We start from the raw sequence: 22785 nt of genomic DNA, 5'->3' as shown, positions 1-22785 counted from the left end.
TTTTTTGAAGAAAAAAATATGGCGTACAAATTTTTTCTAATAATAAAAGTGTCTCGGAAAGAGTCTAAATGAGAATAAGGCATCATTTGTTTTCATTAAAATTTAGAGGTTTAAATGTGAATGCACATCTAAATATTAAGATAAGTATTAAAATTAAGATGTCAGAATTTGAACTTGTCTGAGTATTGTTGGGTTTAGCAAGTGTGAAGAAAAGAAAGAATATGAAAAGTGAGGAAACTATTTTGGAAGAAAAATGAAAAGTCATTTGCAAAGAGCAAATGAAAAGTCATTTCTCCAATATCGGCAAAAAAAAAAAGAAAATTGTTGTCCTTATATAAGGAAACACTTCCTTTACTTCTTAAAGAGCTAAGAAGATGGTGCCCCCTCGCGCCGTCGTCGCTTGCTCGGCTTCATCAAATGATTTGATTGATAAATTTTTTGGACAAATTTTATGAAAAGTTGTTACTCTTTTCGAAAAAATCGTTATTTTCCTAACAGACACAATTTTTAAAAAGTTGTTATTTTTTTCAAAAGACACTTTCTGGATAAAACGGGTTTGAACAGATTTTTTCTGAATGGGTCATTTTTCGTTTTTTCAAACATTGAAATTTTCTTTCTCTGCATATATTTTTCTCTCAAAATCAAAGTGTCGATCAACTGAGTCTGTGTGACTTGTTGTTTTTCTTAAGTTCACTGACGTAAAAGAAGTTTGAGATACCGCTATTTCTTTAACAGGATTAATCCGTTTTATCTTGGGAGAAATTAAACCATAACCTCGGGTACAGTGAGTGGATTAAATTTCTTAAGGAGACAAAATAGTTTCTATGGACTCAGATTATTTAATACTTTTTCTGCTTCATCTTATTTTTGTTTATGTTTATTGGTTAACTTTATAAATACAGGTTGATAACAAATATTAAAATGCAGTTTCTAGGTCTGAACAATAAATTAATCATTAAGATTGTTTGTTTTCAAAATCTGAATGTGCATAATATTTTTTTAAATTAGAAATTAAACATTATATCAATTTAAAAAATTGCTTTGGTCAATAAAAGTTATAATCCACACCAAGATACTTCTTCCAAACAGTTGTTTCAAGAATAAGATTATAACCCATCCCAGAAAAAAAAGATTTATTTGTGTTTTCAAATAATTTTTTTTCTCAAGAAACAATGATAACTTCTTCCAAAGAAATTTTGACAACAAACAAATTGTGTGACAAGAAGAGTTCTTCATAAATATCAATGCACCCATGAATATTTTATATATTAGAAATATTATATAAATACTTGTAAAAGATTATGAGAACTTATCTATTCGAAAGAAAAAAATGATACTTGATTGGAAAAGAAGAGGAAGAAACTTGAAACTTGTCCAAAAGAAAAACAAGGAAGAAGAGAATTTTTTTATGAAAAGAATGTTTATTATTTTAATAGAGTTTGAATGATATTAAGGCTTCATTTGTTTGCACTTAATGGGTGTCTGAATCTTAATCAATCAAATTCGCCTCATTCAGGTTGTTTGTTTTTAGGACTAAATCTTAATTATTAAGATTTAGTTCATTAAATTTTTTTGTTTTATTTTCTTATAAGCCTCTTAATGGATCTGACTACATCTGAATGAATCAGATTTGTAACACACTCTTAACACCATTCAGACTAAAAATAAGACTCCTACCTTAATTCAATTACATTACAACAACTCATAAAAGTTTTTTACTTGTTTAATTAATGTTAATAACACCTGTGCAAAATCGAGTCAAACCATCAACTCGAATCAATTTTTGATTTATTGGGCTAACGGGTCAGCATATTAGGTAATTGCTTTGGGGCTCGGTTTAGTTTTTTTTTATTGACATAAAGGTTCCCTGGTTGGGTTGGGAAGGAAAAATATCGGGTGCCCGATACCCCGATAAGACCCGCTATTTTTTTCCTAATTTCTAATTTCACAAATCTAGTTATTAGGACTAAGGTTAGAAAACTCTTCGGTTCCAAACTCCTCTCGTTTAAGGACTTTTCGTTTCTCCAAATTCCAACGTCAGGCGAGGCGAGGCGACGCCTACGGACTACTCCAGTCACTCAGGCAAGGCAAGGCAACGACTACTCCAGTCACTCAGGCGAGGACGCAACTCGCAAGGTAACGACTAACGATTATACATCAAGCCTGCAATATTTTTATTCGTTCCACTAATCATTATGTATGTCTATTTTCATGATTCAATCGAAGGAACAAAATATTGGCTTGTTAGTCGAGTTTCAGTTACTCTGAAGAAGTGCATATTGATGCGTACTTTTGGTGTATCTTCTGATAGTGTATCTTCTCTATGCTATACCAATTTGTTATCTAGTCGGATTGAGATATGAATTCAGTGCATTTGTGTACTATACTATGGTCTAATTGATTATTTTCGCGATGATGGAGTTCATTTTCAGCAACATGTTTTGCATTGGTGATAAAATTTCCTCCTTTAAATGTCATTTGTTGGTTGTCTTATAGGTGAGCAAGCTCAAATTTCAGAAGTTAGAAGTTTGACTGCTCGAGGCTTTGAGTCTCACTCTTCTCAGTTCTCATGACTTCTGCACAGACCTACTCGGCTCTCCAGTCTCAGGTTCTCAGTCTGTCACTGCTCAAGCCTCACAAGTAAATCTCAAAATTTTAAATTCACTTAGTTTCAAGATTTCACTATGAAGTGTGATGTTTGAATTTGATTGTGAGAAAATGATTGTGAATTTTTTATTTGGCCATAGAAAGAACAATCAGTGAATTATGTTGCTTGGCCTTCTCTTCATCTCATCTCGATCATGGACACCAGTAGGAGATGATCAAAGAAGCTACTATCCATTTCAATTTGTACTTGATAATACATTAAAATCTAATTAATGTATCCCAAAATTCTTCTTCTGATTCTTTCTAAAAAAATCTCAATTTTTTAAATCAAATTATCGACAAATTGTACTTATAAAACTTGAACATGTCGATCTTGTAGAGACATTTCGAAATATGAGAAAGTGAGGTGAGATATGAACGATACAAAAGTGATGAAATTGTTGGTGGTCAAAATATTAGTTTGTGAATCAGAAATCTACCTTTGCAGTTGAATTAAAGATCGATAAGCTGTTGAAAAATTTGGAGATCTAATACATCGTTGCGGTGGAGAAACAAGAGTTGGGATTTTCAATGTATTCGTTATGCATTGAAACAACAAATACAAATGCTAAAGAGATGCATAACTTTGATATATCATTCATACCTTTTGTAATGTTGTGTAATCGTTCTTTTGAATTTTGTTTTTGATATGAATAGATTTATAAATACATTACTATTTATGTATCTCGTTTAAATTGATATGTGTTGTAATTCTACTAGATACATTAAGTAATTGTTTTCCATACAAATGTTAGGTTTGAGATTGATACATTACTTTGTGGTAGTTTCAACGTATCAGATACCATTAGTATAAATTCAAACTTACGTATCATGTCTAAAAAATTGTGTATTTGCTCATGCAAAAATAAAAAGTTGTGTGTCTGATACAATATAGAGTATCATGTTGTATTCTATAAAATTGTACATCTAACACACAATTTGTACAGTTGTGTTTGATAAAAATATATTTGATATAGTACTGTTTAGATGACAAAATATTGTGTACATGATCTTCAAGGTCTTCACATATCTCCTCAAACTAAATAGACTTTTGATAATAACATTTACGTATCACAATTTATGAATCTGATACATGCTTGTGTGACACTTAAATGGATCATGTATTGTGTACGGATACATATCCTTCTAAATTTGAACAAGATAGAAGATACATAGAAACACCTAGATACATGATACATTTGGTAGAATTTTTTTTTCTAGTTTGAAAACTAATTAAATTTATATATCAAAACTAATATTTGAACACGATATATTGTGCATTATAAAATCCTAATGTATCGAAGTGTTGAAACAAAGACATTATACATTAATTTGAGAAACAAAGTTAACTAGATACATTAAAAAACAATCAATATATCACAAACTATAATCATAAGATAATTTAGTATTTAAACACGATACATTGTACATGATAAAATTGTAATGTATCATAATGTTGAAATTAAGGTATTATATATTAATTTAAGAAACAAAAACAACATTATACATCAAAAATCTGAACCCATATATATCAGAAAAAAATGAACAAGAAAATCAACAATTTGATCTATTTCGACTTCTCCTTCTCAACATTCACTTAAGAAGATAAATGTAGTTTTTTTTTCTATATTTACCCTTGTATGTTTTTTTGAACTATTAACATAGACATCATTCATGGATCTCGATCCAAAGTCCTTACTAAAGCCACTAGTAGATGAGTTTTTTCCGTCTTTTTGAACGTTATTTTCACAATCTATTTAGAAGTCCTAGATGCATCCTTTTTCGACTAGTTGAACAATTATAATACTAAAATAAGAATCTTAATTCGTATGTATCAAGAAATAATAAGAAAAAAAATAAAATTGAAGAAGACGACTATGGAGGTAACACACTATATCAAGAAATATAGAAGAAAAATAAAATTGATGAAGACAACTATTGAGTAGTTTAAATTTGATTTAGTGGAGCGAGAATGCTCTTGTAAATCAAATTGATATGAAATTTGTAACTGATAAGATTATGGAATGAAATTAGGGAGAGATTTAAGGAGTGAAAAAGGAAGAAAATTGCGTGTTAAGGTTGTGATATGTAAGTAAGTGAGAGTAGTCTTCTACTAAGTTTTAAATAATATTATAAAAGAAAACAATGAGAAAACATCAGAACCAAAGACTATAAACAACTAGATAATCCTTTTACATTAAGCTATTATCGGAATAAGAAAATGATCCATAAAGGTTTCATAGTCGAGGAAGAGTGAGATATATACGCTAACAGCTAACACTAAATTACTCCAAAACAGAATGTATACACAAGTAACACATGTACAAAGAAAGGATATTACTAGCTAATACTCATTTTACCCAAATACTAACTTTGGAGACTGAAACAAATCTAACACCTAAGTACAATACATACGCAACAAGGAACAACATTGATTTGAACCGGACCCTCCAAACAATTAAAACGAGCACTCCCGAATCATGCTAAAATGCATTTAAAAGACTCAATCCGCAAGAAAAAGAGCACAACCATAACTAAAAAAACGCAAACAAAAGATAAGCTTTAGAGTGCATTGAACTCTCCCGGAAACAAGAACACCAACCATCTCGGAAAATAAGACAAAGGGAATAGTATCATACCAAACACTTCACATGAATTCGCTTTTAAATTCTATAAAAAGCTACATACTCAGTCAACACTAAAAGAAACAAAGGGATAATGAATTGTTTACCTTGTTCGGGGCAGCGACCCGAGACGAGAAACGAGTGGAAGACGACCTCACTGCTGCTACAATGAAACTTCGACGAGTTTTCGTGAGTGGAGAATGAAAATAAACATAAAACTCTAGGCCCCCAGTCACTGTAGTATCTCCTTTTTCTGTTTTGCATGTTTCTATGTATATATATATTTCTTCTGACCTTTCTTACTCTATTTCTTTTGCCCCTCTAATGTATCCTTTTTTTTTTTTTCAACTCTCTGTAATTACCCCCCCCCCCCAAAGATAATGCTGCCAAACAGCTTGAATTTGTACTAAATTGTACAATCTCTCAACGGTACATTGACAAGGTCGAGATGGGCTCACGATTTGGACTCGGGTCACAATTTTCCTGTTGAGGCTGAAGTTAAACTTTTCACTCCCCACATCCATTTGTCAATTCATAGGATGTAATAAATAGATTAATATTGGTGGGGAAGGATTTTGTTATATATTATATGGTGGAACCAACCCTAAATTTGATGATTGGAATCATGGTTTTGATCCAGGGTTCTAGAATTTCTAGTAATCTAGATAATTAGTTATTATTTATTGATTCCTGCATTATATTGATTGTTTGTAGACCATGAACAAGATGAACATATCCGGAAAGGGGAGGATCAAGTTCTTAGGGTTTCAAGCTTGTTTCGAGGTAGGTGATGGTCGTTATTTCATTATTATGCCATGTATGCTTGTCCGTGCTTCATTATAATACTTGTATATGTATGAATGTTGCAATGTTGATCACATATGATCATGATGTTCTACTTGTGATTATGATTGTGATTGTGATTGTGGTGTGTGAATTAGATCAGATAAAGGGAACAACTGAGCTACAAATAAGGGAACCAAATTTTTGCTCAGTGTCAACTTAAAATATCGGTAATGCAAACCTAAAGTTCCATCTGCAAAAGAGATTACAACTTTATTCCAGTATTGGTAATTTAATGTCATGTAATGGTTCAAATTTGCATCAACTTAATAACAAAGCAGGAAACTAATTAACAAGCAATATTGTCCTCATACAAGGAAAATTAAGATATCCTTCAGAGGAGAGCCGACAATAAATGCTGTAACTGAGGAGAAGCTTAGATGAAAAAAAAATATAACCTAACCTCTTCAGGTGGGGTTGTGTACATCCAATCCTCGATTCTTCGAACAAACTGAAAAAGTCGCTCAAATTGCTGTCGGAAGTACAGGTTTTAAGGTATATCATCAGAAAGACTTGGACCTTAAGAAGTACTAGTAACAATAAAAGCAACAAAGAAACCATTACAAAATAAAGAAGTAAGATATAGGGAAGCTTACATAGAATATAATCACATTATGTATGAAAAGTTGTTTTTGCACTTTAATCAAATAAAAAAATTGCAATAAATTTTATCAATTCTTCATAAATAAATAGAAAGAAAAAAATTAAAGTGTATTGGAAATAATTTGGATGACTAATAAAATTGAAAAATGAGACAAGCTTGAATATTTTTTGAAGAAAAAAATATGGCGTATAATTTTTTTCTAATAATAAAAGTGTCTCAGAAAGAGTCTAATGAGAATAAGGCGTCATTTGTTTTCATTAAAATTTAGAGGTTTACATGTGAATGCACATCTAAATATTAAGATAAGTATTAAAATTAAGATATCAGAATTTCAATACTTGTCTGAGTATTGTTGGGTCTAGCAAGTGTGAAGAAAAGAAAGAATATGAAAAGTGAGAAAACTATTTTGGAAGAAAAATGAAAAGTGATTTGCAAAGTGCAAATGAAAAGTCATTTCTCCCATATCGATAAAAAAAAAGAAATTGTTGTCCTTATATAAGGAAACACTTCCTTTAATTCTTAAAGAGCTAAGAAGAAGGGGCCCCCTCGCGCCGTCGTCGCTCACTCGGCTTCAGCAAATGATTTGAGGCTGAAGTTAAGCTTTTCACTCCCCACATCCATTTGTCAATTCATAGAATGTAATAAATAGAATGTAATAAATAGATTAATATTGGTGGGGAAGGATTTTGTTATATATTATATGGTGGAACCAACCCTAAATTTGACGGAATAGAATATGTTATAGAGCTCTGGAAGTAACACAAGCATCGTTTGACTGCAAAAGGTTTTAGTATATTATTGACACTTGGCAGATCTAGAAAGGTATTTGGGCAAGACTCTCCGTATCTCACAAGTTTACATTTATGGAGAAGTGTTTCATTCACGAGATATTTTATATGTATTTTATTACCAAGGGAAAGTGCAAAGTTGTGTTTCCTTCCTATAATAAAAATTTGTTGAATATGTGTTTTATGTCTACACCTCTAGCAGTAAAGTACCAAACTTCCTCCCTTCAGTTAATGAGAATCAATCATATTCATAGGAAGTTGTCAATGTGAAGTTGTGCTCAAAAGGGAACAATTTTCCCATTGTCCTTATGTGAAGGAAGATCAGCCATCGCAGTGCCAAAACTTTAGGCTTGTGCAAGAGAAAAGTTGATTCGGTCTCTCTTAGGTAGTTCCTTTATGTATTTTCCTTTTGAGAGGTAGATGTTGAGACATGTTCTAGGTATCATCTACACGAATGATATAACAGAAAGCTTATCATAATAAAGGACAACAAGTGATCAAGGACAACAAGTGATCCAAAGCTAAACCTATTGGCATGATCATGAGCATACTAAAGATAATAAACTAATGCGAAAGCTAAATCATAATAAAGATAAAAAGATAGATAATACCCATATGCTAAAACTGAGATATATGAAAAACTTATGATTTTAATACAAAGAAGTTATTAACTCAATACTAAGTTGAAACTAACTATGTCTGAAAATAGACTCTAACTGACTAAAAATCTTGAGACAAGCCCAACTAAGTCTAGCAAAAACTGAAACAAAATGACTAAAAGACTTAAATTAACTCATGACTCTTGTCCCCGGACAATGAAGACTCACCACTGATTCTGCTGAACTGGAGATTAGAAATTGATCTAAGTGTGATATCAATGCTAAAAACCTGAACCTACATCACGAGAAGATGAAACGCACGTAGCGTCAGTACTTGAAAGATATTTAGCATGTAGGATAGAGTAAAGCTGAAATAAAGAAAAATTCAACAAGTATAAAAGCAAGTATAATGTTATGAACATGATATACTGAATTCTGAGCTAACTGGATGAAATGACCAAATTTATAACATATTGAGACTAAATACTAACCGAGCTGTAAATATGGTCAATACAATAGAGTCTGGCTGAACTGTGATGGCTACTAATAACCGATAATAAAACCACATGAGTTAAGTGTGGAGTCTAATATATATGCCCCATCGTGAGGACCCAATATACCTTGTAAGAGGTGTAAAGCCATGGTGGTGTGATCACTAAGTTGATGCCCACGTAGGGGACTTACAACCTACTTGGGTAGTAGTTCTGGGACTATTTGGGTACGCTGAACCCTAGTCCAACTCGATATTATGCTACTCCCAATGAATTAAATATTAAGAAATTATGACTGAATTTTTATAAATACTGGATATCTCAAAACTTAACATGCAAACTGAGAATGAAATAATTTATCTGATAATTATGCATTAATAACTGAGGCATGTATATCTGAAGTAATTGAAATATCTGACCTAGCATGTGTAATTCAAGAACTAAAGAAATACATAGCAAGGGTTCTGAAATTAATGCGATAAAATGAATAATAACTTTACAATCTAATTTGGAACATATATCTAACTAAGTCATGATGATCTACTGTAATTATAGGAACTCTAAGTTTAATCACTACACCATTTTCGGCCTACAGCAACACCACGTAAGTGTAGCCTAAACTAGCATAAAGTGTGGCCTTTGATAAAAGACTACACTTTTGGACATTCAGCAACACTTTTTAGGGGCTGCCCAAAAGAAGCGTAACCTTTGACATTAGGCAACACTTTTTAAATGTTGCCACCTTTGGCAACACTTATAAAGCGTAGCCAAATAGGTATAAAGGCACGCTTTGAAGACGTGCATTAGCAACACCTATTTTTTGTTAGACTACACTTAAAAGTGTTGCCTTTTTAGATTAATTGGTCACACTTAAAAAGTGTTGCCTTTTATTGGTCATCTATTGCAACATTTATAAAGTGTAACTTTATATCTCATCTATTGCAACACTTATAAGGTGTTACTTTATATGTCATCTATAGCAACACTTATTAATTGTAACTTTATATCTCATCTATAGCAACACTTATAAAGTGTTGATTTTATATCTCACCTACAGCAACACTTACAAAGTGTAACTTTATATCTACCTAGAGCAACACTTTCAAAGTGTAACATTTTATCTACCTAGAGCAACACTTACAAAGTGTAACTTAAACATTTATAAGCCTACATGTAGCATAAATATATATAATATATTTACATACATACAAGTGACCTAAAACACAAAATGAACTAATTAAGCATTAAATTGAAGAGATATTTCAAATAAACTTCGAGAAATATTTCATGTACAACCAAAACATAGAAAGTGATTGCTTAAAGATCTCTAATATCAACAAGTTCCAAAAACCCAAAAGTGTCATTCAAACGTATATGACAACAATACAAAAATTTCTTCATCTTTTGCCACAATGGATCGAGTTTACTTCTGGCCAAATTCAAATTCAGTTACCTACATTTTCCTGTACATTTAAAATAAAATTATAAGTTTGTGAAATAATTGTGGAAGTGCATAATCATAGAGAATTCACTGCAAGACAACCAATCCAAATCTAAATACAATTTCAATGTAAAAATTACACATTATAAGGACTACAACATTTGTGCAGTCTTCTGTTGTTGGCTCTCAAAAATTAAACTTCAAAAGTTTAATTTGTGCAGTCTTCTGTTGTAAACTTCAATGTAAAAATTACACACAAGTAGTTCAAACAAACCAGTGATGACCACTAGAAACAAGGTTCATAACATACTCTAGAAGTGTCCACAAAAATCAATACATAACAACATGAACATGATATTTTCAAAGAACTGCAGCATAGGCCAAGGTTCATCATCAGACTGCATCTCTAGTGCATACAAAAAAGACACAAACATCATCAGACTGTATCTCTAGGGCAAGGTTCATCATCAGACAGTGAACAAAAAATACAGACAAGAGAAATGTTTAGTAAGAAGAGAAGGAATGCTATAAAAAGACACAAACAAAATCTTGAACAAGTTAAAGATTTAACAGACAATGAACAAAAAATAGAGGACCAGTAGCAAGAAAAACCCCTGCAGATTTTCCTCTCCAATTTTCTCTGCCTTGTCTGTAGTTTAACAAGTAACCATTAAGGATCTATCAAACATAATAAATCTACCCACAAGATCACAGGCTGCACCACATTAATACTAACAGCCACAACCACCTAGCTAACAGACACCAATATGAATAAAATAGCAATAGCTTCATAAAGGTGCAGACAGACCATTAAAAGACCAGCTACAATAGCCTTTACAATGAGCTGGATTCAGAAGCTAAAGGTAGAAAATAGTGTCATCATTTTTTTAATTGAACACCATTGGAATATGCCATAAAACATAATGTGTTAGCCACAGACTCCTCAATTGCACAATACTAATGGAACAATTATTCAACTAACGATTCGAATGCTTAAACCAAAAACAAAAACATTCTTAACAGCTATAAATAGGTGGACTAAACTTAGACAAGTAAAAATAAGTTTTGAATTTCATTACCAATAACACAAACTAAACTAGAAGAAAAACAATATTGACACTATTAATAGAGAATTTGAAATATAAAATACCTTTTGATGAACCGAATCTTGAGCTGACCCCGAAGAATATGGAAGATTTGTGCCTTTTACAGCTTGTGCACTACTTGCATCAATAGGTGAAGCAAGGTTAGATCCAACACACCCGGGTATATCTTGAAAATTCAATCCAGGGTTGTTTTGCAGCAATCGAGTGAATAAATGTTGCATTTCTTCTCTCAATTCTTCCTTTAGAGAAGTGATTTCATCGGCATGCTTTTGTTTTAGATTGTTAATTTCCTCATCTTTCTTCAAAGAACTTGTTGTCACTGATCTACCATAGCACCTAACTCGACCAGGCTGCTCCTTTCCAAACACTGCCCTAAATGCATCATCAGCTGTTTCCCCAGAATTTTGGCGACTTTCAAGTTCAGCCTATTGAATAAAATTGGCATCCATAGTGAATTGTAAGTAGTATCAAGCATTAAAACATTATGAAAACTTTTCGTAAAAAATAATTAAACAATGTCGACAAATAATTGATATCTCCTTGAACTTGCACAAGAAGAAGAAGAAGAAGGCATACATGATTAAAATTTAATGTAGTCGAACTCCCCACAATATAAATGTTAAGTCTGAATAAAGTTCACTAATAATCCTCTTTGAAAAACTTACTATTGCAACTTGGGTATCAGCCTGGATTTCCTTTCCCGTCTTGGTACGAGTTGCAATAAATATTTCAGGCTTTGATGGTTCTTCGTTGTTGTCTTTGGCTGCACGCTATAGATTATATCAAAAGAAATTTTAAAAAATCAGTAAGTTCTTATAAAGTACAAAAAAATGAAAATCAAATTTTGTATGAAATGTCAGCTAAGTATTACCAATGCCACGCGTACTCTAGCAAAATTAATAGGTCCCATTCGATGCCTCCACTTTTGTTTTTTCCTGTTTTGAGAATTCATCTCGCATATAGCCTATTGTTAAAAACAAAGAGATAATTGAATTGATATCTATAAAAAGAAAAGATATGACACAGAATTAGTCGATGAGTGGAAATGCACCATTTTAACCTTACTTGAACAGTTGGGTGTTTCCAATACTCGATCAACTGGCGGAATTGATGATGTGGAATGCCATCAGGACATTTTGCTAGCATATCCTCAAGGGTACTGTCTTTATCAAAAAAATTCTTTTTAATTTTTTACTTGTGTCGCCTCCAAGCATCACGAAGACCAGTCATCACCCACTTCTTTCCTTCTACTGGAAGTAGAAATTTGGACTATGCAAAATAAAATATATTTAGTTTCAGTAAGTAAAAAAAATATGAATTCTCATGAGTGGTAGTTCTTACATTGACGTATTCCCACATGAGCTTTTTAGTATCCTTTGGCACCACGTGCCAACTAGTGTACATTAAGCTGATGAATCTAGGATTCCTTGCAATTGTTCCTATAAAGTTGCTTAATTGTGAAACTATCTTATTAGTTGGTCCCACCGCTTGTCCTTTATCAAATGTAACCTCCTTTCTTTCTTCCAAATTTCTTGCATGAATATCCTTACATGTTGTATGTCCTCGAACTTTTTTTGGCTTCGACATTTCTAGATTGATTTAACAGACGTGAAATAAGATATTTCTTTTATAATGAGTTCTAAATCATACAAGGTTTAAAACATACTTTTTGTACTACAATCCATGTCAATTTCCTTTTCGACATCACATTTATCTTTACTGAATTCTTCTTGTTCCACACGATCATCCAATCCTTTGTTATGTTCATTAATAGTAGGAGTATGCATAAATTCGACATCACTTGTTGTGTTGTTGTCACGTTTTGTTTCATCATCTTTGTGTATCCCTTGATCTTTTAGAAACTGATCAAGAGTACTAGCTGGTATGACCGGCTTCCTCTTTACCTGTTTGCAATTCGGTAGATCAAGAATATCATGTCGTGCCTCTCCATTACCTAGTGCTGTTCCAGTCGCATGTGCTGAAGCAGTAACATCTTTCTTCAATGACGTATGGAACCTTGAAGATGATTGAATGACTGATTTGTTCCCAAGCAATTTACTCTTTCCTTGTTGTGGAATGAAATCCTCAAAATTCTTTCTTTTATGTGATATTAGTGCCTGCTCTTTCTTAGCTTTATCATTGCGTTCATTTGCAAGTTGTTCTCTCTTAATCTTGAATTTGTTGGCCAATTCAGCACTTGATCGGTATTGCATATCAACATCCAGATTCTTCAATGGACTTTGACCTTTGTTTGGATTTAAACCCTTTTTCTTTAGCATTGTTGATTGATTCATTGTTTTTGCTTTGTTTAAATCTCTTCAATTTGTTTCCCAATAGTAAGTAAACCTACAAAATAATAAGATTGTTTAAGTGAAAGAAGCAGCAGCAATGTAATTTTGATATAAGGTTCACAGATGGATAGCTTCTTATAGTAGATTGCAACATTTTAGTTTCTAAAATTTTCAGAATTTCTCTAATATCCAGAACTCCCAAAATTTCCTGAATTTATACATTAAAGTACTGTATAATAATGTAGAACTTATACAAAACAGTAATGTAATTACAGAACACATTTTAAATCACATAATAAGTCAAACACACATACGTACAACAATCTAGGTGCAACACTATAATGAGTAAAGGTGCTAAAAGAGGAAGTAGACATAAAATCATACACACAGAGTCAGGATCTCTCATATAAAGGATTCATATATGCAATACCAACAAACTGATATAAAGCATAATTGTTGATACAATTTAATTAAATTTGGTATTTGTCATAAGACTCATTAGTCTGCTTATAGACTTAGCTAACAATGTGCATGTGGGATTTAGTGAATTTTTTGTAAGGCATAACTCAATATTGTAAAGAAATGGGCTCTAATAAAGCAGAATGAATAGGGACTGAGGAGTGTAACTTAATACCACTATGTAACTGAATACCACAGTAAAACAGGACGAATTGAAATTGGAAGAACTACATGAACAAACAGAAAAAATTGATAACATATGAAACAAGATATTTCAAACAACTGCAGACGCGACTGTTTAAAAACTGGAGAGCTTCTTATTACTTAAATTAATAAAAGGTAAAGAGTTGTACCTCTCTCGGAGCGACAAACTCCGGACAACGACCAAATCAGAAGCAACTTCAAACTACAGAGTTGAATGCCTCTAATGCCAACTGCCTGATAATAAAATTAAACGAGAAAGTATATTAATAACAAACAACCAAATCAAGCAAAAATCAGCTAGAAGTATAGGTTCCTCAATAAAATAATAATCAGATAAGAAGGCAACATATTACATTCTACAGATTAGATATATTAATGTGTTTTACCAAAAAAACTATTATATTACAAAAAAAACAGTGAGTGAGCACTATATGATCATCACAACAAAACTATTATATTACAAAAAAAAAACAGTGAGTGAGCACTATATGAAACTCATGGTGTGTCTTCTTCAGACTCGACTTCATCATCAAACTCATCTTCATACTCATTTTCAGTCTCGTCTTCAAGCGCATCTGAAAACTCATCTTCATACTAATTTTCAGACTCATCTTCGAACTCATCTTCAAACTCTTCTATATACTCGACTTCAAGTTGTTGATTGACAAATTCCTCCACAGGCACATCAATGATTGTTTCTGGTAAATCAGTCCTTGTTAAGAGTACTTCACCATTATCTTTTGGTATAGATGGACCCTTCGAATGTTCAGATGGCTCATTTTCATAACTTTGTGGGAGATTAGATTCAACTTCATCACCCATGTTAAACAGGTCTCTTGGAACAGTCTTCATAACATAATGTTTATCTTGATCATATGGATCTTGCACATAGAAGCATTGGTGTACTTGAGATGCAAGCATAAAAGGCTCTTCCTGGGAACATCTCTTGTTAAAATAGACATAAGTAAGGCCTTAAACATCTTTTTCAACCTCATACCAATCACACTTAAATAAAACAACCTTAAAATGGCTGTAATAGTTTAATTCAACAATATCAACTATTCTACCATAATAAGTCAAATCTGCAGCAATCGGATTTTTATCCTTTGAACTTGCAAAGCTTGTAGTTGAGGCAATTAGTGTAACACCACTATTTTGTGTTTTACGCCTTGTATCACGCTGCCTAACATGGAATCTATATCCATTTATGAGATACCCAGAATATCTTTTCACAACAGAATTTGGTCCTCTAGATAATTGTTTTATCAAATCAGACACATCCTCTTGCAAAGCACGAGTTTCAAACCATTGAGATAAGTTTTGACAATGATTCTTTGCTTTTCTCCATTTAGATCTTCGTGACTGATTATTAACCTCTTGCTCATGCTCTCTACAAAACATTTATTTTATTTGTTAAAATAATAAATTAAGTAAGATAAAAATTAATTATACAAAAAGAATACTATATTCAAATTAAGGTACCTAATATATTCTTGAACATCGTCACAATTTCCCAATAAGTATGCATGTGCCTGACTTAGTGACTTGTCATCTAAAATGATTGGATCAGTTTTCTTTGCTCCTAAAGGAAATCCTTTGTTAGAAAACAAACTCACAGGTTCTGCGTCACTTGGGTCACATTCATCATTATTTCGCGCTCTCCTATTAAATCTGGTATGCACACCCCGATGCAGATATTTTGAGAATAAATTCATGCAATCTATTCCCACTCGTGTCTCTGCTATGCAACCTTCTGGAAAACGCATATTGCGAATGTATGATTTGAATGTACCCATTTCTCTTTCAGTGGAATACATCCATCGATTTTGCACTGGGCCGCCTAATCTCACTTCATTCACCAAATGAATAGGCAAATGAATCATGATATCAAAAAATGAAAGAAGAAAAATTCGCTCCAACTGATTTACTGTTTCTATGATCTCTACTTCTAAGCAATCTAGTTCCTCCAATGTGATTACTTTTTGGCACAAACGATGGAAGAAGGAACTTAGACGAATCAAAGGAATAGCCACATGATCAGGAAGAATGCTTTTAATTGGTATTGGAAGCAAGTAATGTAACATGAAATGAGCATCATGGGTTTTATAATTAGACACCTTTCTTTCATCCAAGTGCACACACCTAGATATATTTGAGGCACTACCATCAGGTAGCTTGGCTGTCTTTAAAACTCCACAAAAGATGGATTTCTCTCCATTTGTCATTGAGAAGCATGCCTTTGTAAGCTTTGTTCTCTTACTATCTTCTGTATCTTGTGGATGAAGGTTCTTCCTGATTCCCATATCTTTCAAATCATACCGTGCTTTTGCATGATCCTTTGTTTTTCCTGAAATATCCAAAAGAGTTCCAAGTATGCTATCAACTATGTTCTTCTCTATGTGCATTACATCAAGGTTGTGACGTAACAATTTATGCTGCCAGTAAGGTAATTCAAAAAAATTGACCTTTTTTTCCATGGGCCATCATTTGATCTCTTTTTCTTTTTCCCAAACACATTTTCAAAATCACGTAAGCTATTAAGAACATCAATTCCCTTTAAAGGAGCTGGAGGAGTCCTAAATTCAGTTTTTCCATTGAATGATCTTTTGTTTGATCTCCATGGATGATCCATCGGTAGAAAAACACGATGATCCATATAGCACATTTTTCGACTATGTTTAAGATAGCGAGAATTAGTACCATAGTTACAGCAAGGGCAAGCAAACTTGCCTTTTGTACTCCAACCAGATAACATAGCATATGCAGGAAAATAACTGATTGTCCACATAAGAGCTGCCCGCATTTGAAAAGTTTCATTTCTGGAAGCATCATATGTTTCAACCCCAGAATCCCATAATAATTTTAACTCGTCTATCAATGGTTTTAAGTAAATATCAATGTCATTTCCAGGTGATCGTGGTCCAGGTATATGTAAAGAAAGTATGGAATATTCAGATTTCATGCACATCCAAGGCGGCAGATTATAAATCATCAACATAACTGGCCATGTGCTATGTGATATACTCATGGTTCGAAATGGATTGAATCCATCACTTGACAAGCCAAGTCTCACATTGCGACAATCTAGTGTAAAATCTGGATGCACCCTATCAAAGTCTTTCCATGCTAGACCATCAGCGGGATGCCTTAACTTTCCATCTTTAGAACGTTTCTCTTCATGCCACCTCAACGAATCTGCCATCTTTGAGCACATAAGTAGCCTTTTGAGTCTAGGAATTAATGGAAAGTGTCTCAAAGTCTTTGCAGAAACTCGATGTTGCTTTTTTGAAGACTCAAGCTCACTATCAACTTTAGGAGCTTGAATATACCGTGAAGCTCCACAAGTGTGACAAAATTCGTCTTCCTTATGATCATTCCTGAACAACATGCAATCATTTGGACATGCATCAATTTTATCATAATCTAGACCAAGATTCTTAACCATAGACTTGGTTTTATTGTAAGACTGAGGAATGTTCAACTCGGGAATCGCCTCTTTTAATAACTCTAGAAGAGAAGTGAATGATTCATTGCTCCATCCATGTAAACACTTCAACAAATATAAGCGAAGTGTGAATGATAATTTAGAGAAACCTATACAACCAGAATATAATTCTTGGTTTGCCTCTTCAAGTAAGCTATAGAATTTCTTGGCATCTTCATTTGGACCATCATAAACTCCTCCAGCCTGTGCAACATCTCTAAATTGATCATTCAACAACCCATCAATATCATCACACGAGTAATCCATATCATCATCAACATTCAACTTGATATCCCATTCCCCGTGATTGATCCAGCTAGTATAGCCTTTAATGAATCCATGGCATATTAGATGATCATACACTACATTCTTTCGGTTCCAAAGAATATTACAACATTTCGCACATGGACACTGAATTTTCTCTCCATGAGGATCTCCATAAGAGTAAGCAAAATCTAGAAATGATTCAATGCCATCAATATACTCTTTGCTATACCTTGCTAAATTCATCCAATCCTTGGATGGGATATGTGAACTCCTAGAAGAATATATCAATATTTAGTCTTTCAGCAATAATCATGAACCAGTTAACAAATAAGTTTTAAAAGTCACGAGTAATCTATCAGAATCATGTGTTATCAGATGATAAAAATTTCTTACCTAGTCATGAGGCGTTCACTATGTCAAATCAAACCTTTAAACCTCCACAAATGTTTTTCAATGCTGATGATACTATAAATAAAAAAATAAGTACAATTAATAGGATATACACAATTAAGAAAGAAAATAAATAAATATAACTCAAATGATTAAAAGTTAAAGTTTTGTAATTGAATTTGGAGCTTTAGTACTTTTAGAGTTTTATGAGCTTTTAGAGTTAAAGCTTTAAAATTTCATTCTTGTGCACACAAAATCAGAGAAGTATCAAATATCTAATACCATGTTTAAACATTCAAGCAAACATTCTTATGATCCTATAATAGATATTCGATCAACGACTTATGAATGTCTCTTTGTATTAGAAATACAATAATTTTTATATTTGTTGTCTTAGTAATAAAACAGTTTCCAAATTTCACTGTATTAGTGACACAACAAGTTTTTATATTTCTGAACTGTTGTATCTGTGATACATGAAGAAAGATCTTTTTTATCCTTACTTTTTGTGGTGAATGTTTTGTGAGTGTAATATTTTTTATAAATGTTATCATGTTATTAAGATTTCGGCATGAATGAATGTAAACTAAAGAACTACAATACACCCAACCCAATCAATAAAAACATTATGCGTCATAGTCCAAAGATATTCAAAAGGTCAAGCATAAGAGTAGAAAGAAATAACTTTAAGTGAAATAATGAAAGCATCAGAATGACGATATGAAACCTCCATTACCGGCCTAAATTTATTTGTTTCAGTTGGATTATTCTAAAATACTCTTGCTTGACACAGAAAAATTTGTTTCAGTTGGATTACCATTAAAGTAGGATGTTTGATTACTCTTTATGTTGTGTTTATCTTTCTCCCGTATTTAGTGTGGATTCTTACGTAGAATTTATCATCAGTGTTGTTAACTGTTTGCTTGACACAGAAAAATCATTCTTTTGTAATCTGTGCATCTGCTTGATGCTTTATTAATGACATCCTTCTTACTTCACAAAAAAATATGTCTATGCAGATGTGTTGTCTTATGAGCATATCTGTCATATAAAGTGAGAAGAAACACAGACTCTTATGATCATATCTGGCATGTACAGTAGGGAAGAAACATAGACGAGAACAATCCACACAATAATTCTGAAAATTATAGACACCAACAAAATGGTCTCAAACTATTCTAATTTGCTCTGAAATGAGTAGTTAAGCAATCAAAAAGTTTAAGTCTGTTATTAAAAGTAAAATCAAGTCTTCAAAACACAATGTGCACTGGCAACCTAGCTAACCTTATTGAAATAATCATATTATTGTCTAACAAACCACATAAGAAGTACGAATAATTATATAACATTAGCATATATAAGATAACACAAAGATATAACCATTAAACCAAAATTATATGGTCATCGCCTAGTACACATATAATCACTCCATACTTAAAGTGTTCATCTTTTGAAAAAGACAGAACTTGGTCAAAGATCCAATAATTTTAAAAAAAATCAAACTTTGATACTTAAACATCCTATAAAAAAATAATTCAAAGCATCTCGACTCGGCAATAACAACTCTGGCCTTGTAATAAACCTTACCAGCGGAAGACCCCATAATGAGACTACAAAGTGAATCTCTAGCAATCCTAATGTTCAAAAACGATCCCAATATATGTATCTCTCTATCTGCAATTACTATCCTAGTCTTCGTCACATTTTCTATAGCAAATTTTGTCACTATGCCATTGACTGTATAAAGGAAATGGATATCATATCTAACATATATCGTGACAAAGCAGAAACTTTCACATAATTTGATAAAGGAAATGGATAATATTTGTTGTATGTATCACTTATTTTGATTCAGTATTCTTTACATACTTGATGAGTTACTTCATGTCCTAAAAGTGAGAGATGCTAGTTTTAATACCTTATTTCTACCATGTGTCCTATAAATTAAAGACATTTAAGAAGTTATATATTCATGTTTACATATAAAGACATGGAGAATAAACTGACCTCAATATACCAAAATGAGATGATTATCTCATTAGCACATGCTACACTTGTCAAGTCATATTTCATTATATTTTTTTCAATCAATTCATCTGATCCATGGAAATGGTACAAGTCGCAAGTAAGATCAGCGTGGATCAACCTTCAAACTATAAAAAAGATATCCAATCAGTACTAGGTAAGTAACATAGCATGAATCATCTAATTAGAGCTTTTGAATTCACTATTCAGCAAGAAAATCGTGAGGAGTAGAAGTGTAAAGAACAACCCCAAATTTCTCATTTTTAATAGGTCCTTGGCTGGAAGAGTTTAAAACATGCGAAGGAACAGAAGTATAAGCTTTATGTATGTATGACAAAATTCATATTAAAGAGGACAGAACATCAGGAGATAGCAGAATATGCAGTCTTAAAAGATGATTTTTAGTTCACTTTTTTGGACAAAGTAGACTTAGCTAGTGAAACTCAAATTTGGAGAGTCCAATTTCTAGTTCACTTATCAGAATATGCAATGGTGTAATAACATATTTGGAGAGTCCGATAAACATAGTTAAAAAGTGAGAAGGTTCTCTATGATTAGGAATGTAAAGAAGAAAACAACATTATTTTCTGATGTTAATTCTTATATGTTAAAACTATTTTTTTATTTAGTTTCATCACGAAGATGAATAGACTATAATCTTATAGATATGGTCACAAGTTTCAAACTTGAAAGCGTACAAATGACAACATGTTTATTCTTCAAAAATTACAAAAGAATAAATGTATATTAAGCTCTTCAGTAGGCTTATTCCTGTTCACTACTAACTGAAATATCCACAGTTTGACATAGACTAAAAGGAAAGGCATCAAACAACTGAAGTCACAGAGAAAACATGTTGGTGGATACCACCATAGGTCTCTTCCCCCTGAAGCTCAAAAGAAACACCACTTTGTGGAGCATGACAGAACCATTGAAGTCGATAGGAAGGAGAAACATAAAGTCAGTGAGGAAAAAAGCACTTGACCATAGACTGTCTTTACAATTCTATTTACTACTATTTTATATGGAAGAACTTGACATGTAATGAAATTGGAAAGTTACAAGCTATTTTCTCATCTGTTGCATCTAACTCATCAAATAGGTCAGACTTTAGCATCATACAAGACTTTCTCTCCATTTTGTTTGCACTAACTTCTCCTAATTCTTCTAAAACTTAGATGAAGCAAGCCTCACTTTCAACAATATCCAAAACTCAACAAGTTGTCCATACCACAAAAACAAATCTTCTACTTTTATTCTGTTATTGCTAGTAACAGTTAGCAGAAAAGACTGTCACAAGTTACTGCTCCCTCTCCACCCGTTCTAGACTTTAAAAATATATGTTATATCTCCAATTTCTAAGGCATATGATTTATTTTCTATATATTGCAACTCAAACTACAAAACAAGTTTAACAAATTCATAGTACGAGCTGATCCCAAAACAACTAAGCAATATTGAACCAATGTTTCTGATCTATACTTGAAAAATGCACTAGACAAACAACAAATGACTTCTAGACACTTCAAGACATGTAGTCGAAAAAAGAAAAAATTTACCAGCAAATAGCTACAAGACAGAATCAATGTTGTTAACAAAGGAACAAACCAAGCTTAAGACGAGCACAATCATGAACTCAGGAAGACTAAAAAAGACTAAAAAAACAGTGACATTAAAACATACATTAAAACTTTTTCAAATTCATGTAGAGTAGCTACTTACACTTGACGAAATCTATATTAGGGACAAAATATTATAGGTATCGCCAACTTCAAAACTTCAGTTCGTCGAAGAAAGATAACTTAGCTACAACTCAGTTCTTCAGATACTTTTGACTTAGCTTCAGCTTCTACATTCAACATTCAAGAGAAAAAATTAGTCTGTCAAAGATAATCTGCCCATTTATACGTCATACAACTACAAACTAAACTCCCTAAATCAACAAAATTCGTATCAATAACACAACTCATAAAAACCCTAACTTTAATTTTGGACTGACACAAAAGAATATCAAAATCTTAGAGCTATAATTTAGACTTTTGAAGATAAAATATCTTACCTGATAAACTCTATTCCAACAACCCTAAAGCTTTAAGATATGAAGCAAGTTGATTTGTGAAGCATTTTCTTCCAACTTTCAAAAGAAAATCTGATGGAACAACAGTTTACCCAAGAATCTTTGAAGAAAATCGTCTTCTTCAGCTCTCCAATCTTGAACAACGAAGCTCGGAGAGGAGGATCTTCTTCTTTAGTTTGCTTTAGAGGAATCGTGTTGCTCTTTGATTCTTCGACTGAAAATGGTGTTCTTCAACTGAACTTTGACAGAGTTTGTGACGAAAATCGATTTCTTCCGTTCTTCGATCCTGTTTTTCAGTTCTTGCAAATGGGTTCTTCAATTCTGGATGAAAATGTGTTCTTCAGCTGAAAGTGAAAGTTTCAGCTGAAGTTTCTGTAATGTTTCCCATTTTGTTTTTTTAATGTTTTATTATTTTTAATATTTCTTTAATGTTTTATTTTTTTGGC

General features: G+C 32.5%; 2 long non-coding RNA genes across 3 annotated transcripts; both read right to left on the bottom strand.

The window, feature by feature from the left end:
- Window positions 1–9968: 9968 nt before the first annotated feature.
- LOC138339102 (uncharacterized) lies at window positions 9969–11549 on the bottom strand. The gene is made up of 2 exons (XR_011212154.1): window positions 11187–11549; window positions 9969–10058 (listed from the first exon to the last, which is right to left on the bottom strand). It is a non-coding gene; the product is annotated as an uncharacterized lncRNA (long non-coding RNA).
- A 249-nt stretch (window positions 11550–11798) lies between these two features.
- LOC138339101 (uncharacterized) lies at window positions 11799–22408 on the bottom strand. Of its 2 annotated transcripts, none has more exons than XR_011212153.1 (3): window positions 22322–22408; window positions 21985–22111; window positions 11799–11912 (listed from the first exon to the last, which is right to left on the bottom strand). It is a non-coding gene; the product is annotated as an uncharacterized lncRNA (long non-coding RNA). The 2 variants fall into 2 exon arrangements; XR_011212152.1 differs by lacking the exons at window positions 21985–22111; window positions 22322–22408 and adding exons at window positions 12014–12106; window positions 12208–12330.
- Window positions 22409–22785: the final 377 nt, after the last annotated feature.

The sequence above is a fragment of the Solanum lycopersicum genome, chromosome 10 (genome assembly GCF_036512215.1).
Source record: "Solanum lycopersicum chromosome 10, SLM_r2.1".
Lineage (NCBI taxonomy): Eukaryota > Viridiplantae > Streptophyta > Magnoliopsida > Solanales > Solanaceae > Solanum > Solanum lycopersicum.
Note: the sequence above shows the minus strand (reverse complement) of the source record. Positions and strands in the feature narration are given on the sequence as shown.